Here is a 21,661-nt window from a genome sequence, read left to right on the forward strand (position 1 = left end):
CTTACACATTGAGGTTGATGTGTCCAAGGGACGTCCATATCAAACCAGCTTGCTGGCAAGAGGAATCAGAGGAGAGAGAAAGGGCTTAGAAGGATAGATTTGGAAGTCATCTGCATATAGGGGGTAGATAAAGCTTTAGGAGTGGATAAGATCTTCAAAAGAGAGAGTATAAAGTGGGACGAGAAGGGGACCCAAAACAGATTCTTGAGTTACTCCCACTGCTTAGGGGTGAGAGGCAGAAGAACCAGGTATAGATACCAAAAACAGTGGCCAGAGAGAGTGAAGTAAAACCAGGAAGAAACTGTGTCAGTGAATCAAAGCTTAGGTACTGTCATCTGGAAGAAGGAGTAGTATCAAAGGTTATTCAGAGATCAAGGGAGGTAGGACATAGATTTGTACATAGGGTAAAATATCTTTCAAGTCACATTTGAATAAGCAAAATCTCATAAGTAATCTGGGTCTATCACTTTCAAGATTGATGTGGAGTGCATGGTAGACAGGATTTTACATTTTCCGATTATCGATCCACTGCAGTAAGATTTTTATCAAAGAAAGTCACCTTTTAAGTAAAAAAAAAAAATCTGAGGTGTTATGTACTCTACAGGGAAGTGCCAAAGGGAAGCTAGTGAGGTATGTTTTAATCAATAGCTTCCTCAGCACAGAAAAAGAGAGTTATGCCCCTATAGCCAGTAGAAAAGTTTGAATCAACATTTTTAAAGACATGCAAACTTCTCTTTCTGGGACCCATTCACCAGATTCATTTCCAGTGTAAGAACTTTCAGCAAACAATGTTCCCATGTGCTGTAAATTAAGATGATTAAGAGCAGTAACTGTTTTCTCTCCCTGCACCTGCTAACAAACTAAAACATTTCCTTAGTAATCATAATAATTGTGGTAGTTTTTAAGTATTTTTACATGCCAGTCACTATTGTAAACCCTGGAGTAAATAGAAGTTAATCTGGTCAGACACAGTCTCTGTCTCACAGTCTAAGTGGGAAGAAAAACAGGCATTGAATTCCCATTTGACATATGAGGAAATTGAGGCACAGGGAAGTAATTGATTTCACCAAGGTCACACAGCACATAAGTGCTAGAGCTGAGATTAATACCCCTGTCCTCTGATTCTCAAGCCCAGTTCTTTCCATTAAGTCTCTTTCCTTCTGAGGGTGGTAGGTTTAAGACTGTATCTAACCTGATTAGTTTCTACCTATCCCAGCATTAGAACAGTGCTTGACACCTAGCAAGCACTTAACAAATACCATTATTATTATTATCTTTGGAACAAAAAAAGCAGCTGCCCCACCTCCATCACACACACAGTATTTCTGTTTTAATCTATTTTGGATTAATAAAAATCACATGGAATGTTTTAGACTTGGGTTCATTCACATGTGAATCTCCTCCAGAATAATGATAATTTTTAAAAAGCCCCTTGACATTATCACATTTTTAACTCTCAATTGTACTTTTCTCCAAATGGAGCATTCTTGGGGAGAATGAACCCTAGTTAGAGGCACCAGAGATTATTTATTCATTCATGGAAAAGAAAGTGCTGCCATTTTCCATCACTCTCTGAACCTCTATGGGAAATTCTACGCATACACTGACATAGTGATATATAAATGAATGAAGTAATTAGTTTATGAGTAAATGGAGTATGTCCTGAGTGTGGTTGTTGAGATCAAATGACCAGATATGGTGAAAATTCGTTAGGAAATACCTTCTGCAGGAGGCAGGTTAACAAAAGGACTTTAAATATGGGAAGATATGCTATTTCATAGATGTGCAGTTAACAGGGAGTCCCTGGCTAGGGAACGGGCTCTAGACTGTAAGCTCACTGTGGGCAGGGAATGTGAATATTTATTGTCATGCAAGTGCGTTGTGAGGTGATCTGCACTAAGTGCTCAATATGATTGAATAAGTGCTTAGTACAGTGCTTTGCACACAATAAGCTCTCAATATGATTGAATAAGTGCTTAGTACAGTGCTTTGCACACAATAAGCTCTCAATAAATATGATTGAATGGATGACTGAATGAATTGAATGGATAACTGAATGAATTGAATGAATGAGAAGCAGGAGCAGCCTGGCTTAGTGGAAAGAGCACTGGCTTGGGAATCAGAGAACATGGATTTTAATCCCTGTTCCTCCACTTATCAGCTGTGTGACTTTGGGCAAGTTACTTAACTTCTCTTTGCCTCAGTTACCTCATCTCTATAATGGGGATTGACTGTGAGCCCCATGTGGGAGAACCTGATGACTTCGTATCTACCCCAGCACTTAAAACAGTGCTTGGCACATAGTAAGCGCCTAACAAATGCCATCATCATTAATGAATGAATGAACAGGCCTGACAACTGCCCTGGAGAAGGACAAGTCAAAAGTGTGGTCCCATAGGAAGGAAATTCTGGTTCAGGCAAAAATGATATTGGCCAAATAGTCAAGGAACATTTTTGATCAGACTACAGAAAAATCAATTTTGTGGTTCTTTGATCATACCTCAGAAGGAGATTAGACAACTAATCAGTCAATCAGTGGTAGTTACTGAGTGGTTATTGTGTGCAGAGCCCTGTACTAAGTGCTTGGGAGAATGGAATAACACAGAGGTGATTGATACGTTCCCTGTCCACAAAAAGCTGGTAATCTAGAGGCAACTCCTGGAAGATTATTTAAATTAATTCATTCAGTCATATTTATTGAGCACTTACTGTGTGCAGAGCACTGTACTAAGCACTTGGGAAGTAAAAGTTGGCAACATATAGAGACGGTCCCTACCCAACAACGGGCTCACAGTCTAGAAGGGGTAGACAGACAATGAAACAAATCATGTGGACAGGTGTCAAGTCATCAGAACAAACAGAATTAGAGCTAAATGTACATTATTAACAAAATAAATAGAATAGTAAATATGTACAAGTAAAATAAATAGAGTAATAAATCTGTACGAACGTATATGCAGGTGCTGTGGGGAGGGGAAGGAGGTAGGGCAGGGGGATGAGGAGGAGGAGAGGAAAAAGGGGGTTCAGTCTGGGAAGGCCTCCTGGAGGAGGTGAGCTCTCAGTAGGACTTTGAAGAGAGGAAGAGAGCTAGCTTGGAGGATATGTGGAGGGAGGGCATTCCAGGCCAGGGGGAGGACATGGGCTGGGGGTTGACGGCGGGACAGGTGAGAATGATGATGATACCAATCGGTAAAACTTTAGAGGCTCATTGTGATGAATTTTGAAGCTTTTAAATGCTTCTGCCAATAATATCCTGGGAACGTCTGCATGCATCAGTGAAAGGTCAGTGTGCTAAATTTTTAACTCACATGGCATTTTAGAGGCATTTTGCTTGATTAAGCCATCTCCCTGCCTGGGATCCTCTTTCTTGAATAATATAGAAAACAAAATAAATATCTGACTATTTCCCTCATTAGATTGTAAGCTCCCTGAAAACAGTGCCAATGTCTTTTATGTCTATTGGGCCTTCCAAATGACTAGTGCTCAATAAATACTACTGAATGAATGCTTGAATTAAAAGGTAACTTTTCAATTTTATAACAATTATTAAGAGCCCTCTTAGAGAAGTGTTCATCGTTGCTTATTGCATGTTCAGATGTACGATGCCCTAGAAATTCCAATAATATAACACCCTATTAAAGAATCACATTGTGAATCTGAAGACAGCTTTGGCTAATTGTTGCCCTAAAGCTTGATTCAGGCCCCCTGAACTGACTGGATATACATCCATGAAATATGAAAGGGGCACACAATGCACTATTGTAAATGATGTTTATAAAATTTGGTTTTGCATTTATTGGCTTATGAAACGAATTGAAACCATGGAAACCTGGTTTCAGTTTTTGGAATCTCCCATTGCTACACATTCATTCAATTGTATTTATTGAGCGCTTACTGTGGGCAGAGCACTGTACTAAGCGCTTGCAAATGATGATTGGTTGAGTCAAAACCAGTATGGGAGAGTAAGTACATGAAGTAGTTGCCTTGGGGTAGACCATCAGGAGGAAGGCTGCAGGGAGGAGTGATTAAAAGGTTGAAAGAAGCTACCATCAAATGGAGCCTCTGGTGACTATCAGTCAATCAGTGATATTTATTGAGCACTTACTATGTGCAGAGCACTGTACCAAACATTTGGAGGAGTACAATACAACAGAACTAGCACATGTTTCCTGCCCAAAGTGAGTTTACAGTCTAGAAGGGCAAAATTGAATCCTCAATTTGCAGATGAGGGAACTGAGGCACAGAGAAATGATTTGAAGTGGGCATTTTCAAAGTGACTCTGCACACCCAAATAATTCATCTTGATGTCTATAGATTATAGCTATATATTACCATAACTTTCTATAGATTAGATATAGCTGTAATCTATCTAATAAGTTTGTATATTCTGAACAGCTAAGTATGAATCAGTTGAAAAAAAAATGATGTTTTGATGCAGGTTGTGCCCTTACCAGTATAGATTCAGCCAATGGGATAAAATCTTGCATTTCATTTTGGCTGTTAACTAGTGATCATGTGTAATTTATCTGTTCATGCCAAATATCCTCATAGATGATCTCCTGGGGCTAGAATTTAGGAATGATTCTCCAGCTGTGGATGCTTAGACCCAAAATATTTCATTATTCTAGACACTGATTTACAAGGTGTACAGAGGAACAGGTTAGTGTTTTCATATTGGCACCAAATTAGTTTTATGATTAGGTGCGGACTCCCTGGAATATGCTTTGTTCCAATAATCACAATACACATCACTTTGACCTTCCTGGTAAGGTAGGATCTGGAAGAATTAGAGAACAGGAAGCCAAAACAAAGGTTGATGAGGAAGCAGTCTGTTTTTTCTCCAAAAAAAAAGAAATTAAATAAATATTTGTCCCCAGAAAAGGTAAGAACAAGCCTAGATGAGAGGATGGAAGGGAGATGTTCCTGTGAATTCAATGCTTTGGGAAGATCTTGCAGGGGGCTGAAGTTTACAGTGAGTTTATTTGGGACAGAAAACCTGGTAAACTTGAAGCATTTTGCCTAAGCTCAACCCTAGAAAATGGGTTTATGGTGTGATTAAATAAGTAAAATCTTTTAGATATTGAACTGTGGCACCTGCAGCCAAGTAAGAAAGTACAGCGGTTTTTCAAAATTCAATTTACTCTGCATTAACTTGAGATCTGATACTCATCATCTCCTTTATGGCTTGTTTTCTCAAAATTGCTAAAGAGGCTTATACATAGAAAAGAACATTAACAGATTTCAAATTTGTTGCTCTAAGCAAAATCATTTTGTTGTCTGCTCTAATGAGAGACGAAATTAGTTTGCCTCTTTTAATAATCACCATGTCCTAAATATCTCTTATTTTATTAAGGCTATATCAGCACAAATTCTCTATGGAGTTAATCTTTAATATAGTTAGTTTCCCCAACACAATATGAAACTCTAACAAATCCAAAAAAGTTAGTAGAAGTCTTCTTTTACACAGTTGCAATTTTTGCCTTTTGGTATATTTAAAATTAAGTGCTGTTGAGTCGTTTCTGATTCATAACAACTCCATGATTATACTTTCTCCAGAACGTCCTGTCCTCTGCCATAATCCACAACATTTCCAATGGTTCTCTGTTATTGTTGTTATGGTTTCTATCCATCTAGCTGCTGGTCTGCCTCTTCCACATTTTCCCTGGGCTTTTCCTAATATTAGTGTCTTCTCCAGAGAATTAGTCATCCTACTTGTGTCCAAAATATACTAAATTGGCATCTGTGAATACTTGCCACCATTTTTACAAATGAGTCTTATATCCAATCTCACAAACTAAGGGGAATAAAACTCGACCCCAGACTACCAAACGGATAGGAAGTCAGTACTGGCTGCAAGATTCGTGAAGTTAAGAATGTAACTATTACACAAATATGTTGTTACTAGATTTGGAGTTTTTAGGAGACTGTTCATTCATTAGCCTCCCACCTTAAGGTTGTCTGGAGCTTGATATTTTTGCTCTCTTGGTGATGTCTTGTTTGCAAAAAGATGAGGTGCCAATGGACTGCCCAAAGATCATGGGTTCTGGCTTCAGCAAAGGAGGGGATCGATTTTTCAAGACTCCCAGTGCAAATCACCTATCATGGCTTGGTATAAACAGTGCCAAACTTTGTAACCTATCCATGATTTGAATTCAAAAGGAATTGCTGAGATACCACCCATTTGTCTCTTCCAAGACCAGGCTTCCTAGGGCATGGTCCAGTGATAGATTTCAATCAATCAATCAATCATTCAGTCAGTGATATTTATTGAGCACTTATTGTGTGTAGGGCACTGTTCTGAGTGCTAAGGGGGATACAGTACCACACAGTGGGTAGATATGTTTCCTATCTACAAAGAGCCTACCCTCTTCTGATTTCTCTTTGTGGAGTGTTTCTGCCTACTTTTGGGTGTGTCTGAATAATATGGGGTGTACCCAGCCAAAGGCCATATCTAGAAGGGGCAGACAACAACATCACAGCTCTCCCTCTCCTTCCACCTCCTCTCCAGGTAGATTTTGTGCAATTCCTTCCAAAGTTCATTTCAGATAACATGACCTCTGTGCTGGGAGAAACCTTCTTATCTCACCATCCTGAGAGAAGGTGACGATCCAGTCCTCTTCATCATTACTCGTTCTTCATGGTTCCAAGGTAGTCCCCTTTAGTTGCTTTGTGATTGTGGTCTTGACCATTTTCTTGATGAAGATGATATCTCCTTGCCATTTCTTGGTTCACGAGTGTAGAGAGGGAGACAGGCATTTAAATAAATTACTGATTAAATTACAGGTCGTGTGGGGCTGAAGACGGGGTGAATATCAGGAATTTAAATGGTACAGATCCAGGTGCTTAGGCAAGGGAGAAAGGAGAGTGAATCAGTCCCATTCTCCTTTTCAGTTCAATTTTATTCAAGTGAATATTAGGTAAATTTTTTGCCTCCTCAACCCTGCCACTAATTATTATTTATCCTCAGCCTCTCAGAGGCAGGGATCAAACCTTCTACTTTTCTTCTAGGCTCCCTGATGCCACCAATCACCTTCCTGCCACGGTCCCTATAAGAAAACAACTTGATAAGCCACTCCTCTGGTCCCAGGATCCCAGGGGCCACCCCTCAAATAAGCCAACACATCAAGGGGTTGGAGGCAATGCTGTTGATTGAAGACTGGCACATCTCCTCCTAGATGCCTTCCTTGACTAAGCCCTCATTTTTTCCCCTCCCACTCCCTTCTGCCTCACCCTTACACTTGGACTTGTTCCCTTTATTCACCCCTCAGTCCCACAGCACTTATTTACAGAGCTGTAATTTAATTATTTATATTACCATTTGTATTCCTTTCTCCCAGTACTTAGAACAGTGCTTGGCACATAGTAAGTGCTTAGCAAATATCATTATTATTATTATGAAACTGTAAGGTCATTGTGGGCAGGGAACATATCTACCAGCTCTGTTATATTGTACTCTCCCAAGAGCTTAGTACAGTTTTCTACACACAGTAAGCACTCAAAAAATGCAATTGATTGATGATTGATTGACAGGTGCCCCAGCCAGAAGTCCCTCAATCTGCAGAGTAGAGTGGGGCTGGCATCCCCACTAAGAAGCCGCATGACATAGTAGATAAAGCATGGGCCTGGGAATCAGAAGGTCATGAGTTCTAATTCCGGCTCTGCCACTTGTGTGCTGTGTGACCTTGGACAAGTCACTTAACTTCTCTGGGCCTCAGTTGCCTCATCTGTAAAATGGGGAGCGAGACTATGAGTCCCACATGACACAGGGACTAGAGAAGCAGAGTGGCTCAATGAAAAGAGCACAGGCTTTGGAGTCAGAGGTCATGGGTTCAAACCCCGGCTCTGCCAATTGTCAGCTGTGTGACTTTGGGCAAACTTCTCTGTGCCTGTTACCTCATCTGTAAAATGGAGATTAAGACTGAGAGCCCCCCCATGGGACAACCTGATCACCTTGCAACCTCTCCAGTGCTAAGAACAGTACTTTACACATAGTAAGTGCTTAACAAATGCTATCATTTGTCCAGTGCAATTTACTTGTATCCACCCTAGTGCTTAATGCAGTACCTGGCACAAAGTAAGCATGTAACAAAACCATAATTGTTATTATTATTATCCCAGCACACTTCCCAAGGCCTCACTTTTGCCCTCCAGGATCCCACACTTCTCCCCAATTCTGTCCCCAAAGGTCACTCCCTGCTTCTCCGGCTTCTCTTTTTGTGGGGTGTGGAGCATTTCTGCCTACTCTGGGGTGTTTCTGAACAATTTAGGGTGTATCCAGTCAAGGACCATATCTAGACGAGGCAAGCACAACATAACCACTCTCCCTTGCCTTCCACCTCCTCTCTTGGTAGATTTTGTGAAATTCCTTCAGAAAATCACTTCAGTGCTGGGAGAATCTTCCTATTCCACCATCCTGGAAGGAAAAGAAACCCATCTAGTCCTGCTGCTTCTTTAGAATTATTTGTTCTTTATGGTTCCATGGTAATCCCTGTGGGTTTTGTGACTGTGGTCTTGACCATTTTCTTGAAGATGAGCCCATCTCCTAGCCATTTCTTGGTTCACAATCTACTTTACTCCTAAAATGTACCCCTCCTTATTCCCTTGCTGCTGCCAGCAATTCCCCAACACCATCTTTCCTGCTCAAATTTTTTTACTTTTCCTCTCAAAGACATTCACATACCTCAAACTTTATATATCAACTACTTAAATACTCTCAAGTGCTAAGTACATGGTTCTTCATAGATAAATGTAGAAAATATATTTGTTAATGATATAGTCAGTGGGCACTAGGTAACACATGTTGATGATGATCAGTTCTTATCCTATCCGTACATTATCCTATTTTTGAAAAAGATACTTTAATTGTAATTACTATTTATATTACTTCTAGCATTCCTCTGTTTGATTTTTGTTGGATTTAGGTGGGAGGGAACATTGGTTGTCCCCTTCAATTCAGAGCCACTTGCATAGTGTCATCTTCAAAAGTACACAACTCTTTTTTGTTTTTTAAATAGAGTTCATTCCTGAAACACCCAATTCATTTTATTACTAAATTAGTTTAATCTGGTCTACCAACTCTGTTACACTGAACTCTCAAGTGAGGTTCTGCACACAGTAAGCACTCAATCAATAGTCTTGATTGATGGACTGACTGGTTGATCATGTTCAGAGTGAAGTATGCAGTGCGCTAGTGAATTTCAGAGATGAACAATACACTAATTGTCCTTTCATTCAATCATATTTATTGGGAGCTTACTGTGTGCAGAGCACTGTACTAAGTGCTTGGGAAATACAATGCAGCAACAAATGGAGACAATCCCTGCCCACAATGGGCTCACAGTATAGAAGGGGTGAGACGGACATCAAAACAAGTAAACAGGGATCAATAGTATCATTATAAATAAATAGAATTATAAATATATATACATCATTAATAAAAAATAAATAGAATTATAAGTATAAATATGCATGTATATATGAAAGTGCTGTGGGGCATGGATGGGGGTAGAGCAAAGTGAGTGAATCAGGGTGATGGGGAAGGGGAGAAGAGGAAAAGGGGGGCTTAGTCTGGGAAAGCCTCCTGGAGGAGGTGAGCTTTCAGTAGGGCTTTGTCTAGACTGTGAGCCCGTGTTGGGTAAGGACCGTCTCTATATGTTGCCGATTTGTACTTCCCAAGTGCTTAGCACAGTGCTCTGCACACAGTAAGCACTGGGTACATACAATTGAATGAATGAATGAAGTGGGTGAAGTGTGCTAGTTGGGCGGATTTGAGGAGGGAGGGCAAAAATTACTCCAATTACGGCACTCCTGTTGTCCTGAAATGTAAGGGCCATTGTTCAAACATTTGAATTTGGTAATGAAAAGACTTTCTTCCCCAGCTGTGCTGGTTTCCGAAGGTGGAACGTGTGTGGGTTGCGTCATTTTGATAGCAAGGTTAGCCATTCAAATGGAAATTTTTTGAACGGTCTCAGAAGTTTTTAAGTAAGATAATCCCTTTGCCAACTGCTTAATTCTTGATGAGAGGTCTTCCTAGTGTTAATCTTCTGTGAATATAAAATAATTACGATTTGGAGAGTTTCTTATTTCAGGGTAAAGATTAATCTGATTCCGATTAAAACTCGGAAGATATTCCCAGGATTTTGATACGATGTTTGGTTGGGATCAGCTTCCCATTTGACAAGTCTAGAAGGAGCAATTGAGCTAGAGAAAGGTTAATGAGAGATGACATACTTGGTTGTGAGAGTGCTGCGTATATCTCAGAGCAGGTGCCGCAATTAAGAAGGGAAATTTTAATTGTTTCAATAACAACAATGCTTTTAATTGAATGTGTGTTGATCAGTAATAATAATCATGGTATTTGTTAAGCACTTACTATGTGCCAAGCACTGTTCTAAGCACTGGGATAGATACAAGCTAATCAGGTTGTCCCAGATGGGACTCAAAGTCTTAATCCCCATTTTACAGATGAGGTAACTGAGGCACAGAGAAGTGAAGTGGCTTGCCCAAGGTTACACAGCAGACAAGTGGCAAAGCGGAATTAGAACCCACGACCTCTGACTCCATTCATTCATTCAATCGTATTTATTGAGCACTTACTGTGTGCAGAGCACTGTACTGAGCGCTTGGGAAGTACAAATCGGCAACATATAGAGACGGTCCCTACCCAACAACGGGCTCACAGTCTAGAAGGGGGAGGCAGAGAACAAAACAAAACATACACCGATTCACCCTTCCTTTAAATCTCATTAACTAGCCAGGGTTGAGAGGAAAAATAAAAGATCAGTATTAGTCACCCTTGATATCAAGCACCTTATGTACAGAGTAATATATTGCCAACTGGGGGTAGTCAAAAAAATAAAAGATGTGAGCTCTTTCCTCAAATACCTTATCACAAAATGGGGAATACAGAATAGATATGTTGATGAAGGCACCCAATTTAGGAGTGAGAGAAAAATAAATCAATGAATAGTTCTTACTGAGCACTTTATGCAGAGCATTGCAGTAAGAACTTGAATTTAAATGTTAGCATTTAGGTAGTGTCTTTATTTTTTCCCTAAAATGAGCTTTTCAATTAAACTAAATGATTATCCCTGTATCCCAGAAAAGAAACTGAAGTGTTTAGGTGTATGCGAAGGGTCACACAGCCAGAAATAATCGGTGAAGCCTCAACTATAATACCATTTGTCTCCCATATTTTTTCCAGAACCAAGAAGAAAATGATGAATTCTACAGAGATAGATATGGTATAGCAACAGGATCTTAGCATGGATCAATGGCTAAATATGGTGAGTAAAGGGGAAGGAAGAAACTTGTTCTTTGATTACATTTATGACTTTCATAGGTATGAAGGAGGAGGGGTGGGGGTTTAAGGAAAGGGGTAACAATTCCTAAGTGTTTTCTGTTACAGCTTCAGGAAAGCTACTACTACTTTCGCTGTCATTTATTTTAGTAAATAAATAGAAGGGGCACTTTTTTCTCAGGTTAGAAAAAAAATGAGAGAAGAAGAAAGCTCTCCATCAACAGTACCTTTATACCAGGTTCTAAAGAAAATAAACTTACAAGATGAATGATACACTTTGAGTAGAAATTGCTCTTTCGGTTCTCCAAGTTAGCTACCCAGAAGGCATATAATTTTGTAATATATAGTGACTTGCTCCTGGAGATTTCCTATCACTTAAAAAATGAATATCAGGCCAGCCTCTGACAATTGCATTATGTGTGCAAAAGAATCTGAAGTTCATGTGAAAGGACATCTACTTGGGGAATATGATTGAATCAGACCATTTATAATGGGATTGGTGGTTGAAAAGAGTCGGCGTTGAAGCTTCTGGCGGTGAACTTTCAAAGCACTGCTACGTTTTCCGAAAGTAGCAAAATTAATTAAATGAAAAGTAATTCTTACCTGGATCCAGCATGATTCAATATAATCTAGAAACAAGTTAAGATAAATGCAATTCCAGGCACCGTGGCATCAAAAATCAAAACGCAGAGATCCACGAGGAGATCGAAGGACAGAAATGTCTTTGTGCATTAGTTGTTGCTCTTAATGCTATTAATATTCAAATGCTCCTCAAAGGCTTTTGATAATGCTCCTAACCTGTTGAGCTGGAAGAGTTTCACGGTGAATTGGAAGTGTATTCAGCTCGCAGATCTCTTGTTATATTTTTGAGTGTGGCAGTAAATGGGTTGAACAGAACCAGACATACTACACAACCCTGCATCATTCTAACAGTGATTTGATTTGAAGGCGCATGGTGATTCAGATAGCTGACAGTCGACTGTGTTCCTTAGCCAAGAGGGCTCTGACTAGAATCCATTCAACAGTGGAAAACAGAGATTCCCCCTTCATCTCCACAGTCAACTCTCTCTCTGTTGTTTTGAAGGTGGGGACTGTTGTGACGTGGGTCAAATCTCACCCTTGTCATCATCATCTGTGAACTCAGATGACTCTGTAGATGGTAGGTTGTGTTTGATAATTATTACTTTTATCATCATCATCTTGCTGCAATACTAAATTCCAAACCACAAATGTAATAAACAATTTCTGTTTATACGGTTGTTTTTTGTACATGAAGGTGACAACAGTGATGTTGGAAGACTTCACCTGGGGGGGCATGTGTCGCTGAAAATGCTGATGAATGATCTATGCTTCCACGGATTCATTCATTCATTCAATAGTATTTATTGAGCACTTACTGTATGCAGAGCACTGGACTAAGCGCTTGGGAAGTACAAGTTGGCACGGATACCAGTTCCATAGAGCTGGTGGGAGTCACTGACTTCACTCCTTGCTTTTTGGCCAAGAGGCCAATTTGCAGTTAGCCTGTGCACACATTGGAGCTTAGAACAGTGCTTAGAATCAGCGCTTAGAACAGTGCTCAGCGCTTAGAACAGTGCTTTGCACATAGTAAGCGCTTAATAAATGCCATCATTATTATTATTGGAGCTAGAAAGGAGCAAGAAATGGAACTTGAATATAATAATAATGACAATAATCATAGCATTTAAGTGCTTACTATGTGACAGACACCGTACTAAGCACTGGGTGGGAATACAAGAAAAAAAGCATGCTCTTTCCATTGAGAAGCAGCATGGCTCAATGGAAAGAGCATGGGCTTGGGAGTCAGAGGTCATGGGTTCAAATCCCAGCTCTGCCACATGTCTGCTGTGTGACCTTGGGCAAGTCACTTAACTTCTCTGAGCCTCAGTTACCTCAGCTGTAAAATGGGGATGAAGACTGTGAGCCCCACGTGGGACAACCTGATCACCTTGTATCACCCCCAGTGCTTAGAACAGTGCTTTGCACATAGTAAGCACTTAACAAATGCCATTATTATTATTATTATTGTTATTATTACAAGCAAATCAGGTTTAACACAGTCCCTCTCCCACGTGGGGCTCACAGTCTCCATGCCCATTTTATTGATGAGGGAATTGAGGCCCAGAGAAGTGAAGTGACTTGCCTGAGGTCACACAGCAGATGAGTGGTGGAGCTAGGATTAGAATTTATGACCTTCTGACTCTCAAACCTGGGATCTCCACTTCCTGACTTCACTGTACTCTTGGGAACAATGTGATTGACTTCTTTCACTTCCAAATTCAGACCTCATTCCCACCTCATGTGAATGAATGACTGAGAAGCAAACTAACATAAGGAAAATCTGAGGACATGGGTTCTAATCCCACTCTATCACTTGTCTGCTGTGGGACCTTGGACATGTCACTTAACTTCTCATTGCCTCTGTAAAATGGGGATTAAGACTGTGAGTCCCATGTTGGACATGGACTGTGTCCAACCTGATTATGTTGCATCTATTACCAGTGCTTAGTACAGTGCCTGGCACATAGTAAGCACTTAACAAATACCATTTTATAAAATGTATTGCTTTGTAGAGTGAGAAAAGGAAGCTACCTAAAACTGAAGAGCTATCTTGGAAATGCACTCCTTGACTGAATAGTCCTCTGAGATTTAACTGGTCCTGATCATAAATGAAGGATCTCAAATCCAAACTAAAATATCTAATTGAAATTCAAAGGTCTCCAAGTACAGGGCAGAATTGTGAAGAGAGGCGCACATAATCTTCTTAATGCTAGGTAAAATTTCAGGAAAATATTGTCTTGTCCATTTTATTTCTATTGAGTATCAATTTTTGCTTTAGCCCTTTGTTTTAATCATATGTTGGATTTAATGGCATTAAAATATACAGGCTTTACTCGGAAATCTAAATGGATTTTAGTCTAATATATCTGTTTCTTATTAGACTTTCTAATTCGGAGAAAATTGTAAACGAAGAAACCATTCAAACTGAAAAGCAATGACTGCTCTTTAGCAAAGAAAAGAAGTAGTGATATTTTCAAGGGAAAATGTAGGCACCATTTCAGAAGGACAGATCTCCAGTTTGAAGAGAGATTTTTTTTTCTGCAAAGTAAAATAAATCTGAGGGTTTAAAATTTTCGGAAGAGGTCTGTTGAGTCTGGGGAAAAAGTGTGTTTTAAATGTTCAGTCCTAAAAATACCTTGGGTATTAAAAATGAGCCTGTCACACTGAAACATGCTATTGTCTAGTGGATACATAGTTCAGTGGAATCTAGTTATTTCTCCTGGTAGATTTTGCCATTCGCTGACCCCTCCCAGGGGAACAAAGTTTGGCTAAAATGGCTCTAAAGGAACTGGGTTTTAGTTTTGCGTCAGGTCAAAGTCCTAGCTCTTGGACTCAATTAATCCCCGTTTCTCCTAACCATTCCATTTCCCATCCATTTTTGATTCTCTATCAAAACCATTTTTCCCTCCAGCTCACTCTTCAGCCTGCCTTCCCCTTTTCTTTTTTGCATCTCTCTCTCTCTTTCTGAACACATCCCCCATCTCTCCTTATGTAGCTCCCTGTATTATTATGTGTCTTCAGAATATCACGCGGGTGAAATGTGAGCTTTCCGTCTCCCTCCCATTTATAAATGTCCTTGTCCAAGGGTATCTAGCTCCTGGCATTACCTCGTTAGGTTATTACATTAATTTTGGAAGAGAGGTACCTATACATAATGATTCTAGAATCATGTCTCATGGTCAGAAGTCGGGAACGTCAATGCTAAAATTCCAGGGCTAGGGGCATTCATTGATCTTTGAAGGTGACGGATAGACGACAAGCTAAATGACATCTTTGATTTCCACAGGAGGCAGGGAGCACATGCAATCCATTACAAGAATCCATCAAAAAATCAGTCATATTGATTGAATGCTTACTGTGTGCAGAGCACTGTACTAAGTGCTTGGGAGAGTACAATATGACAGAGTTGTAGACATGTTCCCTATCCACAAGATTAAGCGGGCAGACAGACATTAAAATAAATTATAGATGTGTAAATAAGTGCTGTGAGGCTGAGGGTGGAGTGAATAAAGAGTAATAAATCCAAGTGCAGGGCTGTTGCAAAAGGGAGATGGAATAGGGGAAATGAGGGCTTAGTTGGCAAAGGCCTCTTGGAGGAAATGTGATTTTAATGAGGATTTGAAGGAAGGGAGAGCGATGGTCATTTGGATATGAAGTGGGAGGGAGGTCCAGCCCAGAAGGACAACACGTGCAAGGAGTCGGCAATGAGATAGATAAGATCAAGGTACAATAAGTGGACCGGTGTTAGAGGACTGAAGTGAAGGCATGTTTCTGTTTTGTTTTTTTCAAATGACATTTATTAAGCATTTACCATATATTATGCAATGGGGTAGATACAAGTTAATCTGATTGGACACAGTCCATGTCCCACATGCAACTCACCGTCTTAATTCTCATTTTGCAGATGAGGTAACCTGGGGAAAGAGAAGTGAAGTGACTTGCTCAAGGTTACACAGCAGACAAGTGGTGGAGCAGGGATTAGAATCCAGCTCCCCCTGACTCCAAGGCCCGTGCTCTATCCATTAGGCCACACTGCTTCTGTTGTAGTAAGACATTACTCAGGTAATATGGGGGCAAGGTGAATGAGTGCTTTATAGCCAATGGTAAGAGGTTCTGTTTGATGCGGAGGTAGTTGGGCAACCACTTTAGATTCTTAAGGAGTGGGGAAGCATGGACTTTATTTAAGAAAAATAATTCGGTCAGCAGAGTGAAGTATGGACCGGAGTGGGAAGAGACAGGAGGCAGGGAGGTCAGCAAGGAGGCTGTTGCAAGTAGTAAAGATGAAATAGGATAAGTGCTTGGATCAACAGAAATAGGGCAAGTAGAAAGTATCAATAGGTTCAAATAGATCCACCCTTAGAGTCTAATTAAGGGATCATTAGAGACACATGTTAGGGTTATTGGCACATCCTTAACTCTGAGGAAGATACATTTCCAGGAGCTCCATCCTCACCATATAGTTCTCCAAGCTTCCTTTGGCTTGAGGAGTGCTTTTTCCGATCCGGTGCTGTGTACATATTTAAATCCTAAGAAGTAACTTGGAATGCTACGATATGAAGCGGTATGGCCTGGTGGAACTGCGAGCCTGGAGGCCTGGGTTCTGATCCGGCTCTGCCTCTTGCTGTGTGACCCTGAATAAGTCAATGAATTCAAACAAACAATGTACCTGTTTGATCATCTGTACAATGGGAATTAAATATCTGTTGTATCCTACCCCTTTAGACTGTTAGCCCTGTATGGGGAAGGAACTGTGTTTTACCTGATTACCCTGTATATGTTCCAGTGTGTAGTACATAGTAAGCCCTTTAACAATAAATATCACAATTATTATTTAAAGAATGGTTCAGGGAATTTGGAAGAGGAGAGAGATCTTTTTCTTCCACTCTTTCTAATATTACTGATCCTTTTCACTTCATTCCTTCTTAATTTTTTACCTCTCTCCTTTTCCCCATCTCCCTATCCTTGTCTCTCCCTCTTGAATAATAATGCATAATTCATTATGGTATTTGTTAGGTGCTTTCTACGTGCAAAGCACTGTTCTAAGTACTGGTTGAGATACACGTTAATCAGGTTGAACACAGTCTAGGTCCCACAAGGGACTGATAGTCTTAATCCCAATTTTAGAGATGAGGCCCAGAGAAGTGAAGTGACTTGCCCAAGGTCACCTTGCAGAGACATGGTAGAGCTGGGAATAGAACCCAGGTCCTCTGACTTCCAGGCCAACGGTCACTAGGTCACAATGCTTCTCTTGAACCCACGTTCCCTCTCATTCTCCTTTTCCTCAGACCAGAAGGAAGTTTACCTCATTTCCACTTAGCCACTGAATGCTCCTCAATGCCCTGATCACACCGATCGACCTGAGCAAACAAAGTGCGATAAAGAAAAGACCCCTGCATAAGACCTTTCACTTCCTAACCACTTTCTAAAGCCCTTTACGTCACTTTAACAATTTATTTTTTCTTGTAAGAGGGTGTTGGTGGAAGAGAGAGGAAAACTACGTATGAGGAGCTGAGCAGGGGCAGCTGCTGTCTCTTTTCAATCAATCAGTCAATCGATCAATGGTATTGATGAGGGCATAGCACTGTACTAAGCACTTGGGAGAGTACAGTACAACAGAGTTGTTAGATGCATTCCCTGATCCAGGAGCTTACAGCCTTGAAGAACTAGTATCCAACCTCACTCTGACCAGCCTCTCCATCCTTCTCTTGGAACGGGAGCAGGGATAGGAAACTATACCTTTCAGTAGGAAAATTGATCCTTTCTCTTGACTGCTGAAATACTATTGCAAGAGAGAGCTTGGCAGAGCTAAAGATTCTCAGGATTTTCCCAAGTGTCTCTAGAATGGCGAGGTAACCATCCTACGTGAACCACATAGTGTACACCAGGGTCCCTTGCATAGCTAATCTCTGCGACAGTACGGTCGGATAGGTGAACACTCGGTAATACATCAAGAGGTCTTTAATGGAGTAAGGGGGGGTAAAATAATTGTGGATGTGTTGGGGTAGAGTTGGGGAAGCACGACTTGTGTCTGTTTATTTGGACAAGGACGTATTCTAGCCACTTATCATTCTAATAATGAACCAAAACTTCACCCAGTCTTATGAAGAGCAAGAATAAATTCCTGTTATTATATCAGTTGTACAGTGCCATTACACAAAAACATCCCAGTTCTTGAAAGGTTCCTGCAGGTTTTCTTTCTGGCCCTGTGGAAACGACCTTGATTTGCATTGAATTTAACTTACTTCCTGCAGGCAAATGGCAGGAGGTGATCACCCAGAGATGCTGCCCACAGACACAATTATGCTTTAGGACAGCATCGGCAGATATGTTGTTGTTATTAGCTAGCCATTCGGCAGCACTCGATCTTGGGAAAGTGCTTTTATGGCCATTTGCAGTTAATCGTGTAATACTGTGAATAGCATACGATTGTATTTGGAGGATATTAGAAGATCAAAATATTCTCAATATATGTTCTTCGCAATAGTTTTAGGTGACGGTGAGACTGTAAGGAGAAGTTACCCTATAAAATCCTGTTTAAAATGATATGGGATATCAAAGAACTGACAGGGGAAGAGGATGCACTTAGTTAAACTGTATAACCCAGTTTATGTTCAGAAACACTCTTTTACGCCAAAGTCTTGTCCCTAACTAAACTGTGTTATCATAATTGTGGTGTTTAAGAGCTTACACTATGCCAAGCACTGTATTAAGAACTATGGTAGATACAAAATAATTCGGTTGGACACAGTCCCTGGATCATATGGGAGAGAAAGAAAGTATCTTATCCTCACTTTACAGATGAGGAAAGTGAGGCACTGAGAAATGAAGTGACTTGTCTGTGGTCACGTAGCAGGCTAAAGGTGGAACCAGGATTAGAACCCAGGTCTCCTTACACCCAGGTCCACGTTCTTTCCACTAGGCCACACTACTTCTTTTACCTCACTTACAATTTCAAGTCAATTGAAACACAAGTCACATTTTAAACATGTGAGTTAACATTTAGGCTTCTTCCAAATAAAATTAATTAACATCACTTGGGAGGTGAGCCCCCTCGCAGGGTCGCAGCTGGAGAGTTTCCAGTGCTCTACCTGTCTCGGCTACAGGAGGGAGAGCCAAACAGAAGCAAAACCATTCCGTTCCTAGCTTGACCAGTGGCTAGAGAGTAGAAGGCAATCTGCTACAAGCCAAAACTCTCCTGTGCTGGGCAGCAGTGGCATGGAAGAGACTCGAAGGTGGAGGTTTACTGCGCAAAAGGAAGCAACGATAAACCACTTCCGTATTTTTACCAAGAACACTCTATGGATACACTAGCAGAATGATTGCAGGTGGAGTCTTCTGGGAGAGATGTGTCCGTGGGGTTGCTATAGGTCGGAGATGACTCAATAGCATAAGACAAGACAGAATATCTGCATGTCCCCTGTTTTCAAAAACCCTTCAACTCCTCTATTAAAACAAAGATACATTTATTGAAGTGTTTCTTAGATTTTTCTCTGTTACCTTTCCGAGTTACGCCTTCTGTTTCCCTCCTGAGAAACAATATGTCAACTTTGAGTCAACTTGGTAAAATAAGCCATCTCGGTTTCTGAGGCTCTGGGTCGCATTGTAATGTTAGATCGGAGGCCGTTCGGATGAAATGAGAAGTAGCCTGGTGTAGTAGATAGAACACAAGCCCGGGAGTCGGATGTTCATGGGTTCTAATCCCACCTCCACCACTTGTCTACTGTGTGACCTTGGGCAAGCTGCTTCACTCCTCTGTGCCTCAGTTACCTCATCTGATAAATGAGGGTTCAGACTGTGAGTCCCACGTGTGACAAGGACTGTGACTAACCCAATTTGCTTGCATCCATCCCAGCTCTTTGTACAGTGCCTGCCTGGCACATAGTAAGTGTTTAGAAAATGCCATTATTATCATTATTATTGTTATAAATAATTCCATTTATGAGCAGGGACTGTCCACTGACTGAGTTTCAGGGGTTTCCCCAGCACTTAGTACAGTACTCTGAAAACAGTAAGTCCTCAGTCAATACCAATGATTGATCAATTGGTCCAGTCTGGTATTCAGTTTCCAATAGTGATGCCTGGAAAAATGATATGTTGGTTACCTGCCATATCACTGATCCTAACATTCTCCCATACAGCTTTAACATTTCCTCTAATCATCATTTATAAACTACTCATCCACAAATTGAGCCAACCCTTGTTCAAACCTGCTGAAACTTCTGCTTATGCAACTTCCTGTGGTAACAAATTGTATATATCATCAACCCCCTGGAAGATATGTTTTCCTCAGGTCTTTCAAACCTACAACCCATCACTTTGTTATGTATTCCCTCATCCTAAGATTGTGAGATATGGTGTTAGGTAATTCCATACTCTCTCTCTCTCTCAAGGATGGATGTTTTTTCAGACATCAGTCATCTCCTAAATTGGCATTTTGTACCAGATAAAGTCTCCACACTTTTTGACTTGTATATAAAAGCCTTTTCATTTCCCTGATTATCTTGGTTACTCCTCTCTGAACCTTCTCCTCATTCTCCTTAGATATGGCAAATAAACCAGCACACATAATATTCCAGATGTAGACAGATCGTGGTTTTATGCAGTGACAAAGCCTGTCCTTTCATTTTGATTTCTATCCTCTCCATTTGGTCAGCCTTTTCGATTGCTGTCGCATACTGATCGGATGATTGATGAGAACAACTAACAGTGACTCTGAAATCTTTTCCTTGCGTTAATAGTAATAATAATAATAGCATTTATTAAGCTCTTACTCTGTGCACAGCACTGCTCTAAGCACTGGGGAGGTTACAGGATGATCAGGTTGTCCCATGGGGGGCTCACAGTCTTAATCCCCATTTTACAGATGAGGTAACTGAGACACAGAGAAGTTAAGTGACTTGCCCAAAGTCACAGAGCTGGCAATTGGTGGAGCCGGAATTTGAACCCATGACCTTTGACTCCAAAGCCCATGCTCTTTCCACTGAGTCACGCTGAGTTCTGACTGAGATCTGGGAGCCAAACATTATATAGCTTTGCTTTGGATTTAAGTTGCCTTGCTCTATTATCTTGCAGTTCAGCTTGCATTAAAACCCAAATGACATTCATTAGCCTACTCACTCAGCTTTAGGATTCCTTCATGAAGTTTATTACTAGTTGCTTTGAATTCCACCACCTAGAATAGTTAAGCATCATCTGCAAACTTGGAGATGTGTTTGCATCCTCTCTCTTCTAGAATACTGATGAAGATGTTAAAGAAATCTGGACAAATACCGATCCCTGATGAACCCCCCTGTTGTACCTTTCTCCATCCTCTATAGTGGCTGCTCCATTTCCTATTACTGGTTTCTATCTAGTTTTTTAACTTAGTTTTTTTAAAAGACTTGTCAAGGGCCCTTTGAAAATCTAAGCGTATTTTTTTTCCTGTTTCTCTTCTAGTCTACAAGCTTGTTGACCCCATTGAAGCACTCCAACAGATTAGTGAGGGACAAGTTCCCTTTCTAGAAATCATTCATTCACTCAGCCATATTTATCGAGCATTTACTGTGTGCAGAGCATTGTACTAAGCACTTGGGAGAGTACAATACAACAGTAAATAGCCACATTCACAATTTCTGTCCAATCATGTTTCCACTTTCAACCGACTCCTTTTTTCTAAGTGTTTGCTGATCCTAAACGCAATTACTGATACTACAAATGTGACAGGCAGTTCCATGGCAGACAGGTGCATTTTGTGTAACTCCACATCAATCTTATAAAAATCCTCCAGGAAAATCCAGTAAA

The sequence above is a fragment of the Tachyglossus aculeatus genome, chromosome 9 (genome assembly GCF_015852505.1).
Source record: "Tachyglossus aculeatus isolate mTacAcu1 chromosome 9, mTacAcu1.pri, whole genome shotgun sequence".
NCBI lineage: Eukaryota > Metazoa > Chordata > Mammalia > Monotremata > Tachyglossidae > Tachyglossus > Tachyglossus aculeatus.